The sequence below is a fragment of the Podarcis filfolensis genome, assembly GCF_964270895.1.
Source record: "Podarcis filfolensis genome assembly, chromosome: 1".
NCBI lineage: Eukaryota > Metazoa > Chordata > Lepidosauria > Squamata > Lacertidae > Podarcis > Podarcis filfolensis.
Window position 1 is genome coordinate 101,166,738 of NC_139604.1, and position 27,396 is coordinate 101,194,133.

Genomic DNA, 27,396 nt, shown 5'->3' on the forward strand with positions numbered 1-27,396 from the left:
ACTACCATACATATATTCTGAGGAACCATGTGACACACTGTCTCAGCCACAAGGCCTACACTGAGAGACAGTGAGCTCCAACAGAAAAATGCAGGCTCTCTTAAGGATATATACTGTACACATATAATTATATGTACGTAACATTATTAATCATGTTAGGGACTGGGGATATACACTGCAATATTTGGGTATGTATCCTGCCTTGTATACCTTCTATAAACAAACATACAAGTAATAACACAAGATCATAAGGAAAAGTTCAATGAGGAGACTTTGTTGGATGCATATAATTAATTTTAGTTGTTCCTTCGTTAGCAGTGGAAGGTTTAGGAAAAAGCCTGGAGCCTGGCAAGCAAAGCACTACTTTTAAACATAAGTATTTATGACCAAAATGTTGTTATTTCTGTCTGGAGTCAGGCAAGCAAAGCACCACTTTTCAGCATGAGTATGTGTGACTAAAATGTTGTTTTTGTTGAGTCACTTTTTTCACAAAGGTGAACCTGGAGAAACAAACATTAAAAACAAGAGAAAAATAACCTAAAAATGCTCACCAATAATATATATTGAAGAGCAGGTCCAGCTCAACCCACCCTATTAAAATATGAGCAGAAAATTTAGGCACCCAAGCTTGGGTGAATGAGAATATTTTTTGCCTGGGGAGAGCATTGCACAGTTTGGGGGACACCACTGAGAAGGCCTGTTCTGTAAAGTATTACAGAACAGAATTTCAGAAATGATTAAAATATTACGGTATTCATTTTTTTAAAAAAGGTTGCATTGAAGTGCTTTTAAAATTTTGCTTTTCTAAAGGTTAAAAATTCCTGACATTTCTGTCAGGAAAGCAAATATATAAAAGCTCTCCTTGGGTGATATTATCTTATATAAACACATTTAGGGGGCAGATCTTGTACAGTCAATGTTTATAGTCACATTTATGTTATATAAAACCGTTCACCAGAAAGACTCCTATATTTGACCACAAGATAATGGATGTACCGCTTTGCATGAGGCAAAACAAAGTAATATATAGCAACCAGAAAACAGCAAGTTCAAAGGTTGAATAAGGGCGGGGGGGGGGGAGACTTATTCCAAGTCGGCATCAGTTTTAAAAAGGAAAAATCCACTTCACCCGAAACCAAAAGGTAAATGCAAAAAAAAAAGGGAGAGAGGTTAAAGTAAGAGGTAATGGAACATAGAAACGCTTAGGGACATGTTGTCAAAGCAACTCATGAGGTTTAAATTCAATGAAAGCTGACGGGCGCCACTAAAATTCCATGTAACACTTTATCCTAAGAGCAGAGGAAAGAAAGAAACCAACAGTCAGGTCTCAGATGTGAACATTTTCCATACAATAATGAAATTATGGTGATTATTTATTGCATTTATTTGTTGCTTATTACCACAATGTCTCTGAGTGACTTACAACTATAAAAGCATATGTAATACAACATTTAAATTGCACCAAAATGACAAGAGAGCAATAATTGGCTAAAAGTGCTCATCCTGCAATAACATAAAAAGTGTAAATCCCATCCCACTCTACTAAAACGCCAATACAGACTAGGGTATCATAATACCACCTGACCCTCATATTTTCTCCCATGGTTCCATAATTAGGAAACATAATTAGGTGCTGTGTTCTTATTGGTCCATGCAGCTGGCACTAATAAACAGTGGCTCTAGAATCACCAGTGGTGAGACAAATGAAGTAGGTCTATCCTGAGATCCCACTTCAATTAATTACTGTATTTCATGTGTCTCAAAGGCTATTGAGACGGCGCATAAATTGCCATGCCTGTTCTTGCCATGATTCTTCTTGGCTTATGTGGGGCAGAGTCTTCTCTGTTGTGTTACCCTGAACCCAGAACAACCTTCCCATAGAGTGAGAGGGGGTGCCCACTCACTCTATGGGGAGTTTATAGGAATCAGATTAAGACACATTTATTTTCCCAGGTGTATGGTTTTGGCTGATAGTAAAGAGATTGATGCTAGATGGTTTGAATTTCTGATTTGGTATTCAGTTATTTTGTTGGTTTTGTGTTATTGTAATGATTTTTGTATTTTTATCTATTGTTCTGTTCCACCCTTTGGAAATCTTTGGGTTAAAGGGTGGAATTCCAATTTAATAACTGAAAACGCATTATATTTTAGTTGTGTAAGGCATTGCACAAGACTGCCACATTGAAATCACTCATAAATGCTGCTAGCCTAGATTGGTTGGTGGCATCAGAGCAACATCAAACTATGGTGCCATTCTTATGCAGCATGTTTTTTTTAAAAAAAATATGTAGTTATTTACAGGGGAGCAGCACATTGGGCAGGTTGTTAGTTGATTTAATTGTGACAAAACAGTTGAATATCAGACAAAAATCACAATTCCAGAATCAAACGATTATTTCACATGGAAAATTGTAGCATTTGAGCTAAGATCAGGGGTGTCAACTGGGGAGGCAGGTAAGCCTCACCCCACAAAACTGATCACATGATGTGGCGCACGCACACTATTTGAATGGTAATGTCCATTAACTTTGGGAGGATCTCAAATATTTTATTGGGGGGTGAGCGAAGGGACCACAGCCCCTAGGAGTTGGCTCCTATGGGTGACTTGTTGCTTGGTAGGTAAACACCTAGTCTCATAGCTCAATAATTCAATATGGTAGCAAATAGGTCCTTAGAGAAGGGAAAGGCTACTGTATCACCAAGTTTAAAGAATTGCAAACCATGACACTGGGTTAACATTACCCCAGCTTTGTAAGCAAATAGGTCAGGAAAACTGTTTAGGGTCAGAATATAAGATTGAAATGTATAAGCCTCTGCTCACAGAAGATTAGCTCTAACACAGCAGAAATGCACCTGAATTCAGTTGGGGGTGAATCTCAATTTCTGCGTGTGTCTGAACGTCGGTGGGGCAGGAATCTACTGAAATCTGGTAAGTTTCATTTCAGGTCCAGGGGGCTTTGGTACACAATAAAATTGCCATGCATAATGTCTAGTGGGGAGCAGGAGTGAGAAGACAAGATACTTCCTCAGACCGTATAAGCTCAAGTATACAGAAACCTTTTGTGACAAACTGCTAATGATCTATTATGTTGGGAAGCAGAGAAATTGTTCATTGAATTTCTGGATGCAGCTGGACTGTGATCTCATCAAAGTCTAGAAACTAGCAAGGTCATTACAAAACAGAATGACGTGGGGTGGGGATGGGATCCAAAGAGCACACATGCTTCAAAAGAAGGCTTTGCTAGCCACGTTAGATCTTAGCAGACATCATTATTTTTTTCTGAGTCACCTCTAAGAGAATGCCCTTGAACAGGGGTTCTTACATTTTGTTGCAGTAAGTCTCAAAATGTTTGAGACTCCAAGGAGCCACGAGAGCCACATTTTTCTTCAGCCTTTGCATTTCACTGGCACGGGATCCTTAGGCCTGGATCACATGTGATGGATACTAATGATATAACATAGGAAATGACCTCTCCATAATGGGTGAATCTGCTAGTTTTGGTTTCTTTCAGTTTCTCATTTTCCACTTCCTGAAATCTACATTTCCACATCAGTGGAATCCTCACGAAAATTTGTGAGTTTTCCCTTTCATACACCTGGGACAGGGAAGAACTTGTTCAATCCCTTTGTCCGTTCTGCTTCCCCTCCCCACTTCTGTTGATGAGAGGTCCTGGGATGAGGAAGAGTCCTTTCTCTCTGTTTGCCTAGATAGCCAGGACACTGTTGCTGATTCCAGAGGAGAAGAGTGTAAATCCCAGTGGCTACATGCAGGGGTGAACCTTAGTAATATGCCACCCTGTGCAAGGAAGGTCAACATTTGACACTCACCCCTCAGCCCTTGCAGTTCTGGCTTAAGCCCAGTGTTATGTACTGAGTTGAATAGGGTCCAAAATGCAGCAGTATGATTGGTCTGCAGGAGCCACCCAATCCAGATCCAGATGGTAGTGAATCCACAACCTGATTGGCCTACAGGAGAACCACGTGCAGCCCATTGTGTAGATAATGTATATAAAGCAGATACTTTGAGGGGACTTTCATTTCCTCCTCACCACTATGAGCTGAATAAAGAGCATGAAATCCACTCTCAACTCTGAGTATATTTCACCCAGCTTTGGGAATGAGGTTCAAGGCTCTGGCAGGGTCCTAGAGTCCTCCGACATCCTTCCCAAGGCCTAGTAAGTGCTTGCCCAGCTTTGGGAAGGAGGAAGGATGACTCCAGGACACTGCCAGAGTCCTCACGCCTCCTCCCTGAAGCTGGGCAAGCGCTTACCAGACTTTGAGAAGGTGCTTTCCATACCCAGTGCCACTACACTGTCCTAAATACTCATCTGCTACGTGGCTTCTTTCTGGCCTGCAGGCTAGATAAAGTTGTTGTGAAACAGATCTTTTGAGATCTCCGTGAAGGCACTTCCTCTGTTAATTTTGTACTGTGGAATGTGTTATCCAGTAGGATAAAGTGAGCGGTGTATTGCTGTGAAATGATTGGACTTGTGTTTTGGCTGCACAGAGTAAGAGTCTGTGTTGTCATGGTTTGGTGTGAGAAACTGAACTGATCTCCTCCTGGGTGGGAACCTGGGAGGGAGTGGTTCTGTTGTTGTTTATATGACACTGCATGGCCCTAGGCGGAAGTGGGTGAATGAGCTGGTTGTAAACTATGCTTAACGCTGGTATGTATTTTAGTAGACCAAATGTTTGTTCTTTAATGACTGGTTGCTTGAGGATTAGTTATCTGCATAGCTGGTGGAAATACATGAAAATGACACTTGCATGTAGGAAGATGACTAAGGATGTAATTGGAAGAGGTTGCTGTGTTGGGTGAGGGCATTGTGGGTGCAGCTTCTATTTCAGTTACTGCGTTTCATTACTAATGATGCTGTTTTGTGGAGTTTTTTATTTTATTTTTGCATTTGATTTTTATCTGTAATGTTCTGATGCTTTAGAGAATATTTTATTTCCCTGTTAATGATGCTGCTTTAAGAGTGCTTGTTATATTTGATCTACATTTGCAGTTTTTTTATATATTTTGATATGTTGTAATGTTTAATGGATGCTTTAAGTTGTAAACTCCTTTGAGATTTGTTTAAAAAAATATTGAAGTGGCATGTTCGTTGGCATCCGTCTGTCTCGGGAGAAATGATCTAAAAGAATATGCATCCTTTTACAAAGCTATTCCCATTATATAATGCATTTTGGTATGCTTTGCTCACCAGTATATTCATTTTACTGCAGAGGTAATGCATTTTTGGACACCTTAATTTGCTGGAGAACATTGAAAAATTCAGAAGTGTGGATTTTGAAGGGTGGTTCTAATATTGTTTTGGAAAGTGCAAAATAGGGAGATTCACATTTAACTGCTAATTGAAATTAATTTCTTCTCCCATCCCTAGTGTCAAGTGACCTTGTAACATTTGTAATAGCCTTTTCACATTGTGGTGGGGCTGTGCTCTTTTCCAGTAGTTGTAGTAATGGATAGGTAAAAAGATGGAGGCATGGATAGAAAGAGAGAGTGATGACTGGCATATCAATTCCATTCATTGTGAGAACAGGGTGCTAGGCTAGATGGGCCATTGGTCTTATCCACCAGGCTCTTCATATGTTCTTAATTCATACAAGAGACTGTGCAGGAGGAGTTAACCCATTGCCCCAGAAGCAGCTCACCGACTGGGATGGAACCACTATGCTATCTTACTGACCGATGGGGAGGAGTAAGTTGGTGGGAAGGTTGATGCAGTGCAAACACACCAGCAGGAGTGCCACATCCTCCCCGCTGCCTCACTCTCCTTCTCCCAGGAGGCAATAGTAACCCATCTGCTGGGGAGCTAGCATAGTGGCCCCACCTCACCTGTGATCCACTTCTTCTTTGACCTCATATCAGTTCTTGGGGGCTATTTGTATCAGGGCACTGCAGGGCCTAAATGTTAAACTGCCTCCCCTGTGCTCTGGCCCATAACCAAATCATCCACCATGCAGCATTTTTTGTTTTTGTGGGAAGGGACATTTCAGGAGCTCCTGAGATGGAACTCTCACATTGCACTTCATTTGGCATTGAGAATGGAGAAGTGGCTTGGGGGGTGGGGAAGGGGAGAGAACACCATATTGCAGAATCATAGATGACCAAGAGCCATCTAATCTAACCCCCTGCATTGCAGAAATCTCAACCAAAGCTTCCATGACAGATGACCATTCAATCTCTTCTTAAAAACATCCAAGGAAGAAGAGCCCACAACCTCCTGAAGGGGTCTATTTCACTACTGAAGAGCTCTTACTGTCAGAAAATTCTCCCTGATGTTTAGTTGGGACCTCCTTTCTTGTAACTTGAAGCCATTGGTTCGAGTCCTACCCTCTGGCGCAGGGAAAAAGAAGTTTGCTCAATCTTCCATGTGACAGCACTTGAGATATTTGAAGATGGCTATCATATCCAGCTCCCTCAACCGTTCCTCATGAGGCTTGGTTTGCAGACCCTTGATCATCTTGGTGGTCCTCCTCTGTACATGTTCCAGCTTGTCAATTTATTTCTTAAATTGTGGTGCCCAGAACTGGATACAATATTTCAGGTGTGGTCTGACCAAGAATAGAGTGGTACTATTACTTTCCTTTACCTGGACACTATACTTCTGTTGATGCAGCCTAGAATAGCATTAGCTTTTTTTGCTGGTGCATCACACTGTTGACTCATGTTAAGCTTGTGGTCGACTAAGACAGAACCCTGCAGTATCCTATTTTTCACTTTTTCCCCAGGATGATGAGGAGACATTAATAAGTACTCTTTGAGTTTCGTCCGTCAACCAGTTACAAATCCACCTAAGTTACCTTGTCCAGTCTACCTTTTACTAGCTTTTTCTCTGCAAGAATGCCATGTGGGACTTTGTTAAAAGTCTTATTGAAATCAAGATACACTACATCCACTGCATTCCCCTGATCTACCAAGCTTGTAACTCTACAAAAAATAAATAAATGACATTTGTCTGGCATGACTTGTTTTTGAGAAATTCATACTGGATTTCCTTTTCTAAGTGCTCACAGATCAACTGTTTAATTATCTGTTCTAGGACCTTTCCTGGTATCGATATCAAGCTCACCAGTCAGTAGTTACTCCTCCTCCCCCTTTTGAATATCGGGACAACATTTCCCCGCCTCCAGTCCGCAGGGACTACACCAGTACTCCAAAAATTCTCAAAGATTGCCACCAGAGACTCTGAGATTACATCTGCAAGCTCCTTTAGTACCCTTGGGTGCAGCTCATCAGGCCCTGGAGTTGAATTCATTGAAAGTAGCTTCAGGCCCTTTCTCAGTTACTGTTCTGAGCTGCTTCTATGTATCTGGATACATAGTTTCTTTTCCGTTTCTACAGGGAAGATAACTGATATATGTTGTAATAAAGATCTAGGAGAAAAATAGATGTAGGTCACAACCCCCTGAGACATCTTCAGATTACCCGCTGTGTTTCAATGGAACAAGGTGCGAGGATTTGCTGAGATAATGGCATACCTGAAATGCAAGATCTGGAATGCTACAAAGCCTTGTTAATAGTCATATTCCAATCTGGCTAATGAGTAACTTCAGAAATTACCCTGGTGATAAAGTCCACCCCAAATAACATTACAGTTTGGGCGGAAATAAACGTTTGAAATGCTTTGGAATGAAATCAACTTTTGCTAAATGCATTCAAAATATTGTTGCTCTCTTTTTTTAAAACACCCTTTACAATTGGTCTCTCCCCTCCTCCTCCACTGTTTAGATCATGCAAGAAAGTGGAACCAGGCAGCAGGTATTAAAGGCAAAGTTTGCCTTCAGGCTTCCATGAAGTCTCTTCAGTTGCTTGTTCTTCTGACTCATGCTACAGTTTAGGAAAATGGGTAGGAGCTGACCTTTTCGTAACTGTCTTTTTGCTGCTGGTGCTGCCTGAGGAAAAACCATGCAGAACAAACAATAATTGTGCTTAAGTATCTCTTCACTGTGTTTCGTTCTACCTAACTCTCTTCCCCATGCACCTTAGCATGAAAACTGAATTGTTGCGACTTGATGTCTCTGTCTACTTCTTGCCCGAAATGAAAAAAAATACTGATATTGAATGAATGGCCATAAAATCAAGGAGGAGAACCAAAAGAAAAGACTCCAGAATTCTGAGTCAGCCACCTCTGTAGCTGCTTGTGTCCTAAACCTTCCCAAGGATCCTACTATTGAGGGGCCCTATTTCACCTCTTGACAATGCAAGCAGCCCCCTTCTAAAAATAAGGCTGTGTACATACCATACACTTACAGCACCTTTAAAGCACATAACTCTCTCCCAGAGAACCCTAGGAACTGTAGTTTGCTAAAAGGTGCCGGGGGTTTTATCTATGTGAGGGGTAAAACTACAGTTCCCAAGATTCTCTGAGGGGAAATGAAATATACTCGGAGTCGAGAGTGGATTTCATGCCTTTTATTCAGCTCATAGTGGTGAGGAGGAATGGAAGTTCCCCCAGAATATCTGCTTTATATACATTATTTACACAGTGGGCCCCACGTGATTGGCTAATTCCGGGATTCTCCTGTAGGCCAATCAGGTTGCAGATTCCCTTCCACCTGGAGCTGGATTGGGTGGCTCCTGTGGACCAATCAGACTGCTGCATTCTGGATCCTATTGTTCTAGGACCAATCAGACTGCTGCATTCTGGATCCTATTGTTCTAGGACCAATCAGACTGCTGCATTCTGGATCCTATTGTTCTAGGACCAATCAGACTGCTGCATTCTGGATCCTATTGTTCTAGGACCAATCAGACTGCTGCATTTTGGATCCTATTCAACTCCATACATAACACCCCTCCCCTCTAAGTTTCAGTCCTGCATAACAGGAAATACGTAACAGGATATTATATTCTTTCAGTGTGCTTTAAATGTATGGTGAGTACACAGGAAAAATCCCCGCAAATAGGACCCTGCAACTCTTTATAGCCACAACCGAAATATATTCTTATACTGCCTGCCATTGCTTTTAGGCTTTTCCTGAACCTTGGAAAAGACCATAGGTCATGTGTTGCATGAACCTGAATTCAGCAGTAACAGCAATGAGCGGTAAACTACGGTTCCCAAGGATGCCAGGTGCTATAAAAGTATGCTGTGTAAGCAGTCAAAAGTTAGCACTTGGAGACTTTGAACACTTGCTGCTACCATGAGTGTGTGTGTGTGTGTGTGTGTGTGTGTGTGTGTAAGATTGCAGCCAGGCCCCACCTTCCATAGCTGAAATGGAATTTACAAGGACTGACTGAATGTCTGCCACTCAAGTCGCAACTAATCCTGGAATCAGCCTTGCCAATGGTAAATCCTCCTGAGCGCAAGACAAATGCAGAAGGAGCAGTTCTGAAACTATTGGGCTGTATCTGGGCGAGTCACACTCAGAGTAGATTCATTGAAATTAGTTGACAAATGACTAACTTAACACATTGATTTTAATGGGTTTAGTCTGAGTATAAGACCCCACAACCTTGAGATTAAGAGTCTCATGCTCTACCAACTGAGCTATGAGAACTTTGCCTGTTTCACAGCTGCCGCACACTGGGTCAACATCTTCATCAGGCTCTCCACTACAACCCCAAGGTCTCGTTCCTGGTCACCCACCACCAGTTCTGTCTTTTACAGGACATGTCTGCTCAGTCATAAGCCCTATTGAGTTCAATGAGACTCCCTGCTAAGTGTATATAGATGGGATTGCTGCCTCTGCATACAATAATATGTATTGGTACCTCAGTTTTCGAACGCCTCCATTGATGAACATTTCGGTTTTCGAATGCTGTAAACCCGGAAGTAAATGCTTTGGTTTTAGAACATGCATTGGAAGTCGAACATGCCACGTGGCTTCCGTTGAGTGCAAGATCCTGAGGCCTATCTTTCGGCTATTGAGTCTTCGCTTTTCAAACGTTTCAGAACTCAAACAGTCTTCCAGAATGGATTATGTTCAAAAACTGAGGTACCACTGTATTTATGCAAGAGTAAGAACCATTGAATTAAACAAGAATCACTCCTGAGCTGAGATGCAAATGAATGCATTGTATAATTGCTTTTTAAGACTACTGATTCTATCATAAAAAAGAGGAATAACTGAGAATCCAAAAAATAGTATAATAAATACAGTGGTACCTTGGGTTACAGACGCTTCAGGTTACAGATGCTTCAGGTTACAGACTCCTCTAACCCAGAAATAGTACCTCAGGTTAAGAACTTTGCTTCAGGATGAGAACAGAAATCGTGTGGCGGTGGTGCGGCGGCAGCGGGAGGCCCCATTAGCTAAAGTGGTGTCTCAGGTTAAGAACGGTTTCAGGTTAAGAATGGATCTCTGGAACGAATTAAGTACTTAACCTGAGGTACCACTGTAGTATTGCGCCCTAGTGGCCATTTTCTCCGGAGCTTTGCACCATTGTAATAGTGTTGGTGTGCATTACCTGTTTCTAAGTTGGATTTGATGGCAATTGTATCTTTTTTTTTGCATTGGTTCAAGAGGTTACATTTCAAAGCTGAGGGAAATTACTCTTAGATTTGTTTCCAAACCAACCTTGCATTATTGTTCCTTTCCCCGTGATACCTTGGCAGATAGTTAAGACTACATTTGATCCTGCCTACTCTGGGTAATTGAGCAAATACCGAACGTTGACTTGAGCATACCGGGGCATAACTGTTCTGCATAAATGTTTAAAACCTAAAGCAATAGGAATGTCCTTCAAAACAGGAAATGTGTCCAGTTGTTTCTCTGGCTGGTGATAAAGCCTGTGCTTTGTGCAAACTGTCAAGGACAAGGAAAGACACTTGGGCATGCTTTAAAGAAGATAACAGCTCTGTGAGGAATGCTGCGCTGTGCTCTGCAGTTGTACTGAGGTGGGGTGGGGCAGCTTAAGTAGTTAGATCACGATGATCGAACAAGGCAACTCTAATCCACTTCCCGTTTCCTGGAGCATAAAGCAGGGGCAAGGTAAGGCCTGCCCTTCTGTTATTTTCTCATGCAGCTCTGCCAGAAAAAGGGAAAGAACCTCACTGCATCTCCAAGGAGTTTTCTCACAGGCTCACAAGTTTGCTTTCTTGCTATCTAGGGGTGCTTTGAGGTATTTATGGTGAAATTGGTGCTGCTCATGTGTGCAGGGTTCCCCTCTCACTCCCCAGTACCCACACAATGTGGTTGTCCTCAAAATTGCAGCCCATAGGTTTTTGTTGTTGTTGTTTGCATTTAGTCCCAGCTTCCCTTACTGTAAAATCATAGAATCATAGAGTTGGAAGAGACCACAAGGGCCATCGAGTCCAACCCCCTGCCAAGCAGGAAATACCTGATAAGTAAAAAATACTCATTAATTCTCTGCAGTTACTGCTGGTGTGAATGTTCATTAGCACATTTTGTTTTTCAGTGGGAACAACATCTGACTTGGGTTGACTGAGGGGGGATATCTCCACTCATGAGGTTCACTCATTACGGATATGAGGATGACCTTCCACAGACCTAGCAATTGGTTATGACCTACCAGCCTACATGCCTCCTTATATTTGTCTTATTACTGGTGCATTAAGATTTTTGCACGTTGTTGTAGACCCAGTTTGGTTGATGCAGTAGGGAAGGAATTTTGACTATCTTGACCCTGGGATCTTCGCCTTCCTCATAGCTATCCCACAACCACTATATTTTCTACTCTCCCTTTCTTGGGGGAATTTAAGTTCTTTGTCATAACTGTTGCTACCTGCTACTCTTGGCTCCGGGGCATCAAGCAAGATCCTTAGCTGATCAGCAAATGGGGGTGGCATCTGCATTTCATCTCTTCAGGAAGGCTAACCTAGGACCTGATGCCATGGCCCGAATGATTGCCCAGGAGGGAGAGAACATGCCAGTCGGGCATGTGTCTCTGTCAGGGTCCTACACGAGAGTAGGACGCTCCTAACAGTCCCTAGGTAGCTATGCAACTTTGCCGATTGTATCTTCATAGAATCGTAGAGTTGGAAGGGACCCGAAGGGTCCTCTAGTCCATCCTCTTTTAAAGCAGGAATCTCAACTGATGGCCATCCAACCTCGGCTTAAAAACCGCCAATGAAGGAGTAGCACACAACCTCCCAAGGGAGTCTGTTCCACTGTTGAACAGCTCTTGCTGTTGAACAGAAAGTTCTTACTGATGTTTAGTCAGAATCTCCTTTTTTGTACTGTGGTACCTCGGGTTACATACGTTTCAGGTTACATACGCTTCAGGTTACAGACTCTGCTAACCCAGAAATAGTACCTCGGGTTAAGAACTTTGCTTCAGGATGAGAACAGAAATCGTGCAGTGACGGCACGGCGGCAGCAGGAGGCCCCATTAGCTAAAGTGGTGCTTCAGGTTAAGAACAGTTTCAGGTTAAGAACGGATCTCCGGAACAAATTAAATACTTAACCTGAGGTACCACTGTAACTTGAATCCATTGGTTCGAGTCCTACGCTCTGAAGCAGGAAGAAACAAGCTTGTTCCATCTCCCATGTTAAGATATTTGAAGATGGCTATCATATCTCCTCTCAGTCTCCTTTTTTCCAGGCTAAACATACCCAGCTCCTTCAACTGTTCCTCAGAAGGTATTTTGTCTTCACAAGAAGTGAAGCTGGCTTTTCACTGTTTTTTAATTTTATTTTATGTGCTACATTTGGCAGTTGCCTTGTCTTGTTAACTGGTAACATCTACTTACAAAGCACCACCCAATCTTGGCATTATGTTTTGAGGGAATTTTATCTTATAGCTGGGATGCATGCCAGGTTTTCTGCAAGTACTTCACCACCACATTCTTTTTTGTTAAAAGAATTTTTTATTGTACAATTCCCCCCCCGCCAAAACCCACCCCCTAAGCCAAACAAAATGAAAACATAAACCCAGAAGAAGGCCAGAAAGCACAACACACATATCAAAACCAAAACATTGCCATCAATTAAGACATCATTAATAGCATAAAAACCATAGGGAAATCACAGACAAATTAAGGCTGAAAACACACCAAGCACTTAAATCACATTTAATGCACTTAAATTCCTCCAAAGAATTCTGGGAATGGTAGGTGCTGTGGATTGGATCTCCGGGAGGAGTAAATTACAGTTCTCATGATTCTTTTGGGAAAGTCACGTGTGGTGTGGATATAGCCTAAGACTTTCCAAGAGACCTGTCTTGACAAATGCTTTTGAGTCTTTGTTTTTCCAGGTGCTTAACAACGTTTCTCCAGTGAGTGGAGGAAGAAGTGGTGTGAGATTGTCATCCTGCCTTCTCTGTCATCATCCCTGCTACCCTCCATGAGTCAGGGGCTGACCACCTGCAGGGGCAGCCTGTCCTACTCATTTCCCTACAAATAGTTAAACTCTGATTTTCCAGGGTTTGAAAAATGCACAGGGACCATACACAACAGGCTCCCTGCTGCAGTCAGTCACCCTCCAACTCAAGCAGAACAATAGCGACAATAGTGGAGAGGTGGATTAAAACAATTTTATATCTCTATGCCGACAGTGTTTGGCTAAGAAATTTAGGAATATCAAAACAGGTTGCCTTATGGCTTGTCAAGTGAGTTGAAACGACAAGACTTTGAAGACTGTAAAAAGATTAGGAATGTACACAAGCAGTCAGACTTGTTGGGGGAAAAGGTGGGGTATACATAAATATATAAGGAAAATAATAATAATAATAATAATAATAATAATAATAATAATAATAATAATAATAGACTCTAGAGCCAGTGTGGTGTAGTGGTTAAGAGCGGTAGTCTTGCAATCTGGGGAACCGGGTTCGATTCCTTGCTCCTGTACATGCAGCTGCAGGGTGACCTTGGGCCAGTCACACTTCTCTGAATTCTCTTAGCCCCACTCACCTCACAGAGTGTTTGTTGTGGGGGAGGAAGGAAAGGAGAATGTTAGCCGCTTTGAGACTCCTTAGGGTAGTGATAAAGTGGAATATCAAATCCAAACTCCTCCCCCCTTCTTCTTCTTCTTCTTCTTCTTCTTCTTCTTCTTCTTCTTCTTCTAAAGATTGGCACAAATCACTAAAAATTGATTCAGGACAAGCTGATCCGCACTCTGGTGATTTGTAGCTGCTTCATCTATCCGGGTAAGCCCCAACTGGCCCTATTTGGTTCAGGATTTGGCCAAATACAGTGTACAGCACTACAAACTACTTAAGAACATAAAAAAGCCTGCTGGGTCAGGGCAGTGGCCCATCTAGCCCAGCTTCCTGTTCTCACAGTGGCCCACCAGGTGCTTATGGGAAGCCTGCAAGCTGGGCATGAGTGCCACAGCATTCTGCCCTCCTGCAATTCCCAGCTACTATTACTCAGAGGCATACTTTCTCTAATAGAGCAGGTGGAACATAGCCATCATGCCTAGTAGCTCTTGGTAGCCTTCACAAATTTGACTAATCCTCTTTCAAAGCCATCCAAGTTGGTGGCTATCACTGCCTCCTGTGGGAGCAAGTTCTAAAGTTCAGCAATGCTTTGGAAGAAGTACTTTCATCTGTCCGGAATCTTTCCAGCATTCCGCTTCATTGGATGCCACGAGTTCTAATGCTAGGAGTGGGCGGGGGGGGGGGGGATGATGACTTTTCTCTATTCCCTTTCTCCATGCCATGCATTATTTCACAAACTTCTACCCATGCCACCTCTTCCTTGTCTTTTCTCGTCTCAGAACTATTTGTCTCAATTGGCCATTTCAGTTTAATAGTAAAAGACTGGTTAATGATTAGTTTCAGAAGGGAAGGATAAAAATAGTTCCCTTTTATCTCCCCAGGACCAAGTATTTCCCTTTTTATTTCCTTGAAGTTCCTCTTAGGCATAAATAGATAGCGTAACACCAAGCAGCTTAGCAGATTGGAAGGGGGGTGGGCAAAATCCCTTGGACCTGTCAGAAAACTCACTCCTAACCCAAATGCAAAATTGAAGCAAGTTTTTTTTTTAATGAAGGGTAGGTCCTAACAAACAAGGGAAAGCAGAACAATGCTTTAAGAAGAAAAATTAACAAACATTCAGAAACTAGCTATCCTATAGAAGACTATTACAGAGAGTCCTAATATTCAATACCCACAAGGGTTATGCGATATATATTTAGCATGCAGCATCCTTTGATGGTCAAAAGTGGTGACAAAGGAATACAGTGGTACCTCAGGCTAAGTACTTAATTCGTTCCGGAGGTCCGTTCTTAACCTGAAACTGTTCTTAACTTGAGACACCACTTTAGCTAATGGGGCCTCCTGCTGCTGCTGCGCCGCCGGAGCACGATTTCTGTTCTTATCCTGAAGCAAAGTTCTTAACCCGAGGTACTATTTCTGGGTTAGCGGAGTCTGTAACCTGAAACATATGTAACCTAAAGCGTATGTAACCCAAGGTATCACTGTATAGGAACCATGTTCCATTTTGTTTAGCCTGGGTAGACTTGCTGTCTGAATTGCTGAAATGCTCAAGAGCCAGGAGGTGTTCTTAACATTATGGGGGGCTAGGAGACCATGCTGGAAATGTGTTAATTAAAAATGAGATTGCTCAAGCTACTCCAGGATGAACGGGCTTATCAGAGGCAGATAGTGAATTATGGTTCTTGGATTCCGTAACAAGAAGAACTGTGCTGGATCAGACCAAAGGCCTATGTAGCCTAGCTTCCCGTCTCCCATTGCTGCCAACCACATGCCTATGGAAGACCCACAAGCAGAGCATTAGCACAGAAACTGTTGGAGGAATGGAGGCAAAGGAAGGTTGCTCTTAAGGAGACTTGCCCTACAGTCCTCTTGTGGCACTTCCCTCAGTATTCTAGAAGGTTCCCCAACCCTCTAGCTCAAGAGTCTGAGAAGAAAGCCAGGTAGATTTGCTGACTTCCCTCATTTCTGTGCTTCTTACTGGCTGAGACAAATGGTAGCCAATAAATTACACTGAGCGGAATGCTTCAGCCAACCCTGTTTCATAATGATGCGCGTGTGTAGATAGATAGATAGATAGATAGATAGATAGATGCGCGCAAAGAGAAGCTTGGTCCCACTTATTTGCACTTTACATTTAAGTGTGCACATAAACATTTACAATTGGAAATGGATCAGACCTCAGATTCACTGCTAAAGACATTAAGAATTTGTCAGCATTTTTCCACACTGCTACTACACATACCAAGTTAATCCATTCTGTCTGTGTGTGTGTCCTGAGGAAGGCATTTTGATGTGGATCCACCGATGCTCAGTTTTCTGCACTTTTAAAGTGGCAGAATGGCTAAGTGTGAGAGTTCTCTGCAGAGTTTTTGTGGTTCCTGATACTAGTCATGCCAGAGCTCACTTAGCATGCTCTACAGTGCAGATTTCCTTCTTCATTCTGCTTCATTACGGCAGTCAAGGTTTCGTCTCCTTCTGCTGAATGGGCCTGATGGTGCTTCAAACTCCACACTCTTTGGGTATGGCTGTCTCCTATAGCAAGACTAAAGCAAACAGGATGTTTTCGTGGTGAGAGAAAGAAAATAGTAATCATAGAATTGTAGAGTTGGAAGGCACCATGGGCGTCACCTCTTAGCAAGCAAAAGGGGAAGAAATGGAGGCAGTGAGATATTTTACTTTCTTGGGCTCCGTGATCACTGCAGATGGTGACAGCAGTCATGAAATTAAAAGACGCCTGCTTCTTGGGAGAAAAGCAATGACAAACCTAGACAGCATCTTAAAAAGCAGAGACATCACCTTGCCGACAAAGGTCCGTAAAGCTATGGTTTTCCCAGTAGTGATGTATGGAGGTGAGAGCTGGACCATAAAGAAGGCTGATTGCCGAAGAATTTATGCTTTTGAATTATGGTGCTGGAGGAGACTCTTGAGAGTCCCATGGACTGCAAGAAGATCAAACCTATCCATTCTGAAGGAAATCAGCCCTGAGTGCTCACTGGAAGGACAGATCCTGAAGCTGAGGCTCCAATACTTTGGCCACCTCATGGGAAGAGAAGACTCCCTGGAAAAGACCCTGGTGTTAGGAAAGATTGAGGGCACAAGGAGAAGGGGACGACAGAGGATGAGATGGTTGGACAGTGTTCTCGAACCTACTAACATGAGTCTGACCAAACTGTGGGAGGCAGTGGAAGACAGAAATGCCTGGCGTGCTCTGGTCCATGGGGTCATGAAGAGTCGGACACGACTAAACGATTAAACGACAACACATGAGAGTCATCTAGTTCAACCTCCTGCGATGCAGGAATCTTTCCTCAACATGGGACATGAACCCATGGCCCTGAGATTAAGAGCCTCATGCTCTACTGACTCAGCTACAGGCTTTAGCATGCATTTTGAATCCAGGAAAACATATAGGGTGACCTACAATGGTGTCACCCCACTTGTGGATTGGATGTGGTGCAATGGAATTTCCTTTTCCTCTCTCTTCTGCACACACATGCAACATGTCTCCCAAATCTGCTCTGGAAACTTGGGGAGCATTTCTATGGGAGTCTGGAGGGGTGTTGGAGGAGGAGAGGAAGGAGAGGTCCCAACACACCAGTGGAAGTCTTCTTGTGCAGTATCAATCCTGGAATATAAGCCAATTTCTTTGTCATCAGGGTACAATGATAGCCTCCACCACAGAATATTGCAAAACCTGTTTTTCAGCACAGTAATACATTGAATGAATATTTTATTGGGGCTTTTTTAGTTGGACTTTGGCAGGGTAGAATGCAGAACCAGAGACTAATAATAAACAATTCAGTATAGGACATTTATGAATAATAGCATCGTGAAAGGTCATAGGAATAATAGCCTTGTAAAAGGTCATAATACCTCAGCATGACCAAGATCTGGCCTACATGTTCCTGACTTCTGCCAAAAGCTGGGAATAAGATTAGAGATATTTCTGGTAAATGAAGGTTCGTGCATAAGATGCTTCTGTGCAGCCTGAACTTTTTACAATGCCACTTTGTATTTGTTAAAACTCCATCTATGAAACCTTCTTCCTCATCACAGGATCTTTAAGGCTCTTTTGCAGGGCCTTTCTGTGTGACTCTTGAATGCATCCTCAAGTGACTTTCAGAGACAAGTTGTGAAGTGTTCTGTATTCCATCTCTATGTATAAAACAGGAAATATCCATGGCACTGCTTGCTACTTTTAACAGTCAGACTAGATGTCTATCCCCCTGCAGGAATACTGCAGGGTTGATGAGACATAGCTTCCAAAGTAGCTTATTACAAAGCATGATTAAAAATGTTTTTAAAGTTACTGTAGGTAGTTTGTATCACTACTTTTCACTCTTCTTATGCCCTTAAGTTGTTATTATGAGTGGGATTCAATGAATGAGTTCCATCAGTGGAACAGAGGTGGATTTAGGGAAGCGTGACTGGTTTGCCTGCACTGGGTACCGAGCCGAGAGGGTTCCACAGGGGTGCCACAATAATAGAACAGAAGGCGACTGGCAGGGTCACTGAATTGAGGCATTGCACAGGGCACTGCTGAAATCTGAAAGCCAAAAGTCCACCACTGAATGGAAGTTTAGCAAAAGGACTTCTGTTTGCACAACAAAGCTCCCCTCCACTCCCCTCATGCCCCCCCATCTCATAAAATTGGCACTGGGGGTGGTTAGGAGAACCCCTAGGGCAGCAAATGGTGGGAGAAGAGTATTGATGTTTCACAACTTTAACCTGTTGCAGGATCTTAGCCAGACCCAGTTGAATATAGCAGAGCATACGCAGACTTCCAGAAGCAATCAGTTGCAGGCAGGTAGGATGAAGCAGGAACAAGGCGCTGCTACTAGTAACTTGGTTACTTATAGGTGTTTATTATTTACAGCAGACTCTACAAGTTACTATAAAAAGGATACAGAAATGGATCTTAACTCTCTCTCTTAACAAACTCCAAATGACTCTCAAAACACCACTGACTAACCAACTATCCAGCAAGGAAGGTCATGAGTCATCATGCCTATGTGGAGACCTTGACCAATAGCAGAGCTGTATCCAAGGCCTCCTATCTCTAGGCAGAATAACTCCCTCTGCTTAGTCTTCTTGGCCTTCGGCCAACTCTTAATTGCCTCTGTGGGAAGCTGCATCAAATGGCACGTAGGTATAAAATCCCAACAAAGAATGGGTGTCAGGAACTGGACATTGGAGGAGGAATGGTGGAGACAGCCTCCCCCTTCTCCTGAACCTTCCCGAGAAGATTTACAATGGTGATTTGCAGAGGGAGAGAGAGAAGAGGGGCAAAGCCGGGAAATAATGGGAGAAGCAGAGCAGGAACAGCTGGCTGACACGTTATCACTAGAGAGCATTCCAGGCCCCCTTCTTCCAGAATACGGTGAGCAATGAAAGTAGGAGAACAGAGAGCCCAGAGGCAATTGTCCCTAAGCAGACACCGTAAGGGGGGGTGCGGCTGTTGACAACTGAGAAGGGAAGCCGGGAGGAGATTATTCGGCACACCACCATTATCCAAGAGAGACGGCATTTCTATGTCTCTTTCTGTGAATATTGAATAAAAGACCTTGGTAAGAATTTCTTGTCTTTCCATTACTGGCAGCCTGCTGTGAGGGAGGGGGATCAGTTTCCCTGAAGCCTGACAGTGAGGGGGTTTTGGCCTGGCAAGCCAAAATGGAACTATTGCCTTACTGCAACATTGAATTCACCCCTATGTGTATTGACCAGGAAATGTGCAGAATTCCCTCTTCATGGAAAGATTATGTGCACATTCTCCATGAGGCCTGAGGAATATACACGATGGCCAGTTGTTATACACATTAACCTCTCAACTCATATATATACACCACCCATTGAATGCTCCAGCTCCGCCATCCTTCCTCCTTTCATTACTGACCTAGTAATTTCAAATCGTCCATGAAGGTTCCTCCCTATAAAAAATATTATAGATTTTATATGACTCTTATACATGAGCAGTAATCATGCTGAGCCCATAGTGTCATTGGAATACAATATCATTGGAAAAATTAACTCCATTTCATCAAGGATGCGCAATAATGTAAGACTGTCTTTCTCCTGTTATCTAGGTAGTGGGTGCGTAATTTAAAAGTAAGCAAATGAGGTGCAGAACCATCAGTGTTTGGTAAGCTACATATTTCATGTTTTAGTGATTTTTTAATTATTATTTCAGAGGAGGAATGTTTGGCGTGGGGAAGGTAGTAGAAATATTTGAGTAGGGAAATGTGTTCCAGAAAAGCATGGTGCAAGTGAATTGTGAAGAGCCTAGTGATGATAATATAAGCAGCCTTGGACTTTTTAAAATAAAATCAGGGTGTATTTTATTTCTTCGTAATGAGAAAATCATTACAATTTTTCGTGCCTTGAACGCAACTGTTAAAAAAAGGACTCAAAGTGTTACATGACTTCTTTTTTGCATAAAAGTATCTGACAGGGAGCACCAAGGAAAGACAAAAGCACATCCTCTGAGCATATGTTTTAAGTATGTGATTTGTGGAAAGACTGTACCAAAGAGAGAAAAGGAAAAGGGGGGGGGGAGGGGAGTCTGCTACTTAATGATTGGATTCATTGTCCTAACTGCCAGCATGCATCATCTGAACAAAAGGTATATTTCCCTCTGTGAATCATGGATGCTATTGATTGTCTCCCAAGTCTATGCATGAAGCTGTGAAAGGGAAGCTACAACCCAGTCCCATCATTCCTATCCTGATTGAAATGGGCTTTAAGATGTAAAAGTTTTGGCAGCTAAGATTTTCACCCAAATGATATGTATATTCAGTAATCCCACATTCATTTCTGTGGAGGAAATAGGATTTCATGCATATACTTTGAATGTTTTCAGATCTGCTCCCTGCATTTAAATCCGTGGTAGGGACCTTGCGATGCTGCAGATGACATTGAACTCTTAACTCTCATCAGCTGCAGCCAGTGGTCAGAGACGATGGGGGCTGTACCAGTAATATCTGGAAGGTGGTGCTACAGATTCCCCATCCCTGATTTAGTTACTAGGGCAACTGAGGCATATATGTGAGAGTACCTGCAGATTAATGAGTAATTGCCCTCATTACTTGTACTTTTCAGAATATATGAAGGGTCTGCTGGATCAGGTTATTGACCCATCTTGTCAGGGACTGGACTGAAGAGGCTGAGACTGAGGAGGAGGAATGGTGAAAATCACCCCTCCCCCTTTCTCATCCTGAGGCATCCAAAGGAGAGGAAGGCAGTATTGAATTACAGCAGTGGTTTGAGGAAGACAGGTGAACAGAAGAGTTGGGAGATGTTGGGAGAAGATAAGGAGGAGGCAGAGCAGGCTAACATGTTATCACTGGAGAGTATTTCTGACCCCCCCTCCCGGAACCCAGCAATCACTGAGAGTGCAAGAGCAAAGGGCTCAGAGACAATTAGCCCCGGACGGCCATCGTAAGGAGAAGTGCTGTTGCTAGGAAGGGAGGGGGAGGAGCTCAGTTGAAGCAACGCCATTAATGGGAGACTGGCTGCATTCCTTCGTCTCTTGCTGTGATGATTGAATAAACTCAAGTAGTAAGAACTCTTCCTTGTTTTCCCTTTGCTTCTTGCAAGGAGGAGGGACAGAATCCCCCGAGCATGACACATCTAGTCCAGCATCCTGTTCTCACAGGGGTAACCAGATGTTTATGGGAAACCCATAAACAGGACCTGAGCACAAGAGCAGTGTCTCCCCCTTTGGTTTGCAGGAACTGGCGTTCAGATGCATACTGCCTCCAGCTGTGAAGGCAGAGCATCGCCATCACGGCTAGTAGCCATGGATAACCTTATCCTCCATGAATTTGCTCCTCTGTTAAATCCATCCAAGGTGGTGGCTATCACGGCAAATTCCAATGTAACCATGTACTGCCTGAAGAAGTGCTTTCTTTCATCTGTCACGAGGCCTCCAAAATTCAGCTTCATTGGTTGTCCATGAATGTTAGTGTTTTGAGAAAGGGAGACTAATTTTTCTCTATCCATTTCTCCATCCCTTGCATAAATTTCTGGTTGGATTTTTTCAAGGTGGTTGTCCCAAGGAAGTGTGATTATTCCTCTCTGTCCTAACGTTTAGAAAGAAAGGGAAAGTCCATCTTTTGGAGCTGGCCTTCAGAAATTTCTTATCCATCTGTTCTTGATGTTTTCACGGTGTCCAGGTTTTTATGGATTGTTGACGTTTTATCTGACATTATTAATTATTATTATTATTATTATTATTATTATTATTATTATTATTATTAATTACCTGCCCTTCACCCTAATGTCCCAGGGCATGTAAAAATTTGTTGAAGTAGAAGATTACTTTAAATACAGAGAAGCGGTGTCAACATTTTAACATCCATACCAAGAAATGAAATCATAACTTTTCTGTGTACAGAAAAGAGCAATGATTAATCAATACACCTCAAAAGTACGAAAGATAATTAAATAAAATATATTCAACTCTGGTTCTTGAAGTGAAAAGGTTATGCTAAGAAGTTCTATAAAACATTAATCATACTTAAATGTTTTTAATAGAAGCACCACTGGTTGCTGATTTCTGTTTTAATAGTTCTTTGATGTGAAAATTAAATCAGCACTTGTGCTTTTTACCACCAATCATGCAATTAACCAAATTTTAATAATGCTTTTTTTTAAGGCACAACTTTGTCCCTGGAATCTTTATTTATACATCAGTGCAATGTTTTTGCAAACCTGATTGCACGGGATATTTCTTTCCTTAGTTCTAGAGTATTAATACGTGCACTGAACACTGAGACAAAAAAAGCAGCACAACAACTGATAGGCACTGTAGCATTGCAGTAATTAATTTAAAATAAGACTGATTTGTTCTACTGCAGCATCCCCCCCCCCAGGCTATTATCTAGGAGCTAGTTAAAGTGAAATTCAGCAAGCTGGAGGAAAAACACCTGTTGCATATGATTATACTCTATTGAAATGCAATGAATAATTCAATGTGGATATTTTTGACTGAAGCATTGTTATCTTGCCACCAACATCTTTACCCAATACACAGTCCTCAGAAAGAAAGGCCAACATTTACTGGTTCACCTTCGTCATTTGACTCAGTGGCCGTAATTCCGTAGGTTCCTGAAGCACATACACGTATAATGGTCAGGACAGTCTTATGGGCAATCTAAAATGGCAATGCCGGAGCTTATAAAAATGTCAGTTGCCCAATTTGTTTCAGTGGAATCTTTCTGTGGGACACTGAAAGGATTAATAAAACATAATTGAAATAACACAAGAGATGCATGTTAAATACACAGCAAAGCTACGTAGTTGGTGTCCAATGTTTTTCAAGGAGCAACAACCAAAGCACAGTTATGGCCAAGGCTTTTTTTCAGCTAGAACTCAGTTCCAGCACCTCTCAGTTGGGTGCCATTGGCATTATAAGAGAACAAGGGTGGTGTTCATGGTGAATTCCGGCACCTCTTTTTCTAGAAAAACAACACTGGTTATGGCCATTGTCAAAGACTCCTTGGCAGCTCTGCATTTCTGTATACATTGCTTGGCTGGAAAAGTGCATTGCAGAGGTGCAGATTTTAAATGGTGGTTGTATTTTGGTTCACACCTTGTTTGGGAAAGTGCAGATTAGACAGGCTCACCTTTAAATGTGAATTGTATAAAATTCTCCCCCATCTCTAGTATTGTTATATCATAATAACTTCACTATGCCGGCATACCTTACAGCTACACTGTCGTAAGGGGGTTTAGTTGCAATCCTATCTTCATCCAGTCAACATTATTCAAGGATGAGATTCCACCATTCAGCAGAAAAGATAATGTATCTTCAGAGGCTGTTATTAATATTTGCTGGTGAGTATATCATGTGTCTTGCGTGGGGCTAGCATTGTGAGGATTAAGAGGAGGGGGTGGAGGGAGAATCCCTGCCCTGAAGGACTTAAATTCAGTTATCGAGAGGTTAGCCAGGAGTGCATCTCCAAAAGAAAAGGCAGAACAAGGGAAATGACAAGATGTCAAAGAAACATGAAATATGCATGTAGGTGCACCAATCTGGTTATGCTGTGAGAATGCTGCTTTTGTTCAATTGCCTGTGCAGCATCTATGTACATATTTCAAGGTTGCATTTTGTCTTGTCTTCTGAAGCAAATCGTGGGCTTTGTGCTCAGTAGTGATCATTCCATCCATCCTTCAGGGAAGTCTGCATTAAGGCAGGCAGTGGCAATTCTTAAGATGCCTCAGCAGAGAGGAGTTTACAGGTAAGAGCAGCAGTCCAATCAAGACAGCATATGCAAATAGCAACATTTAATTTTATGATTCCTTCATGTCTCACATCACTTTATTGATGATGAGGGTATAGAGGCTTTCTCTAGGTGCTGCATGCTAGGGCACATTGCTCCAAGATGTTGAATTTTCTTGCAAGAAATGCTGTTATGTGTCACACCGATCTCTGAACAGTGGGAGATTCCAGGCGCTTACCCAGGTTCGGTTTCCTTGGAATGAAGGTCAGTGGAGACTTTGGTGTCTCTGGGATATATGGTTTTCTTTACACATATATACAGCTTGATGAAGGGGTTCATAGCATTAACAGCCCGAAAGATCTTGCTCCTCCATTAGTCATAGATTTGGATCAAGCATATCTCTGTGTCTCCAGCTTCCAGCCTTCATCCATCTCTCACACACAATATTGGCTTTTGTTCTCCTACCTAGCAGCTAGGGGAGGGGAGGGAAAAGGCCCACCTATTTGTTCCGTGGCTCAAAACGACTTTTGGTTCTGCTAAGTGTGGCACTTAACTAGTCAGCCAAAACCATCACCTAGAGACAAAGGAACTGGTTTGGTACACTTGCTGTCATGCGTTTTGCCTCCATAGATGGAGGATCCCAATAATTGGAAGGGACTCAGGGCATGATCCAGCCTGACACACACATTTCCATAACACTACAGTACAGTTTAGACTGGAAAATTTATGCATAGTGACAGGAAATTAAAATGCCACTTATTCAACATTCCATAGTAAGAAGATGTTACAATATGGAAAGATATTGAAAATATATATTTTTTTAAAAAAAGAAGAAGCTTGAAAGTAGGTGTGCAGCGTCACACAACCAAGATGGCAGGAAGAGAGATGAAAGATGTTAAGATGTGTAGTGTTCTCTATTGAATAATAGAAGATAGCGGTGTTCCTTTTGAAATATGTACTGTATGTATCATTGATGAGAAAACATTGCAAGGAGTTGTTTTGATCATGTAAAAATGTCCAACAGTTCCCTGCCCTCCCTGTGTTCGTTTACTATTGATATCATGGTGGTCCTTTTGCAGCTACAGCAAAAAGAAAAAAGAACATAAAAATCTTGTTGGAATAAAAGACATTCTGAGGGCCTAACTACACATTACATTCAGTGTGTGGTGTTATCAGTGCTGTATTTTTTAAGTTGATATGGGGAGGGGGGCAATTTTACAGCAGGACTAAAGTGCTTTGGGAAGGGAAGTTTAATTTTTCGTTCCACAGTCATAATCCCCACAGAAAGCTTCTATTACTGGTACCTATGGGTAGAGATGGGTGAATCTGTATATTCTGGTTTTTTATCTAATTGTTGATTTTAATTATATTTTGATTTGTTAAAAATATCAAAGGTAGGAGGAGGTATCAGAAGCTGAAGAGGTAACAGGATTTAGTGAGCAGGGAGAAACTGGGGCAGAGAGCAGTCCAGACTCAGAGGCAGAGGAGAGGGGCCAAGAGGCAGCAATGAGGCAGGCTGCTGAAGAATCTAGGGAGTCCCCTCCTGCTGCTGCAGCTGCTTCCCCCTGCCCCGCTCTCTTAGAACATGCAGAGAAATGAAAAGAGCAGAGCAGAGAATGTTTGTGTGCAGATGCAGTCTATGAAAGCTTGGAAGAAATCCTGGAGAGGAGGGGACTTATAAAGCAGTGGAAAGGCAGGGACCTTCAGTCCTCACAACTGCCTCAGTGGAACAAGACCTTCGGGGAAGAGTCGCTGGGATTAGTGGCCTGCGCTGGTTGCTTTGAACAAAGAGCCAAATTCACTGACGCCGTGTTTTATTGCTGACCTACGCTTGACACCGACTCCTGACATTCACAAGATAAGGCCCTGGCACCAGGTGCTAGACCCTGACCCTGGGCTCTGTGAGCTGTTACTTCAGTGCAGTGGCTCACTCGATGGCTCATCGGTTTTAGGCCTCTATATTGGGTTCCTAAACTCCTTCTAACCACAAGATGGAACTCATTTGAGCGCTGTCGGCTCCGTGATGTGTTTGCATTTCATTTGGGTTCTAAGTGACGGAAAGATAGGTTGGTTAGTTGGGACTGCTTAATAGACCCCGTTTGGGGCGCTCAGGAGGAATACATTACGTGTCCCATATCTATGCATATACACATTCTCTCTTTATAATTTGCGAATGTTTGCCAAAGATCTTGCTATTTCTTATCAGAGTTGGAGTTTATCAAAATGTCAACATAAAGACTAACAGGAGGGCAAATTTTCTGCAGCGTGGCTAGACTAATGCTCCCATTCTGTCAAGGAAGTCACTAGAGTGAAAACTGCTGATGTAGCTGGAAGCATTATAAACTGAGAAGCAAGGACCTATTTGTATGCGCTACCTTAAAAATAAAATTAAAAGCCTGCTTGCCTTGACTGCAGTGTGACTGGAGGTGCTTTAGGACCTTGCAAAATGCCTTCAGCTGTTCACATAATTATGTTGCAGGTAGAACCCCATCTGGCTCCTTCGTGACCCCACTGACCTAGCTTGTTTCACTGCTGTTCTAATGATCAAGGACGCTATTCAAAAATTACTATAGATTGTGTCATTGGAATGCGCCTGGTAAAAGCGAACACGCACTGTCGGGTCTTCTGCTAATTTAATCATTTATTAAAGGAAATTGAAAAATAAATGCCAAAAAAACTTATTTGGTAACCAATCACCCTTTGCACATTTTGCAATCTTCCCGATAAATGCAAGCATTCTTTGCTTTCTTTGAATGCTATTTGTGTTTGGTTTGGTGGGAGGTGGGGTGGGGTGAAGTGGGTGGGGATAGGATTTGAGCCCTTTTGTATATTTAAGACAAAAGCTCATGAATAGTTTTATGCAAATGGAAGCCTCGAGAAGGGGCATTGAGAAAACCAGTGAATGTGCCATTCACCCTACCATCAATGGAACGGCATAATTGTCCCAAGCTCCAGCAGTAAATTACTTGGCTCTTCTGCAAATGATTCTACAAACTCACTGCCTGATTGTGGAGCTCTGAACCACAGTAATAGTCCCATTAAACTTTACTCAGCCTTGTGAATTAGTATCATTTACATTATTTGAACTCTAATTACGATACAAGTCGTTGATATAAGTGCTTCCCAAACTAATATAGCTCCTCAAATGGGCTCAGGGTTTTTATGGGAGGACACTCATCTGGCCTAGCTGTGCTTTGTGTAAATAATTTTCTTGTGTAAGTGAGTATGTTTGGATAGCTGCAACTTAATAGGTAAGGAAGACCAGGGTGTTAACGTGAATAAAATATTGCCGGTGGGGGGAGCCTCACCCTGCACAATTGA

General features: G+C 42.4%; 1 protein-coding gene across 1 annotated transcript in view; it reads left to right on the plus strand.

The window, feature by feature from the left end:
- The first annotated feature begins 10,779 nt into the window (after positions 1-10,779).
- ARHGAP5 (Rho GTPase activating protein 5) overlaps positions 10,780-27,396 on the plus strand; it is an 84,801-nt gene continuing 68,184 nt past the window's right edge. The window contains exon 1 of the mRNA XM_083610157.1: positions 10,780-10,944. The gene's annotated coding sequence lies outside the window, so the exon portion shown is untranslated. The remainder of the gene's footprint in view (positions 10,945-27,396) is intronic.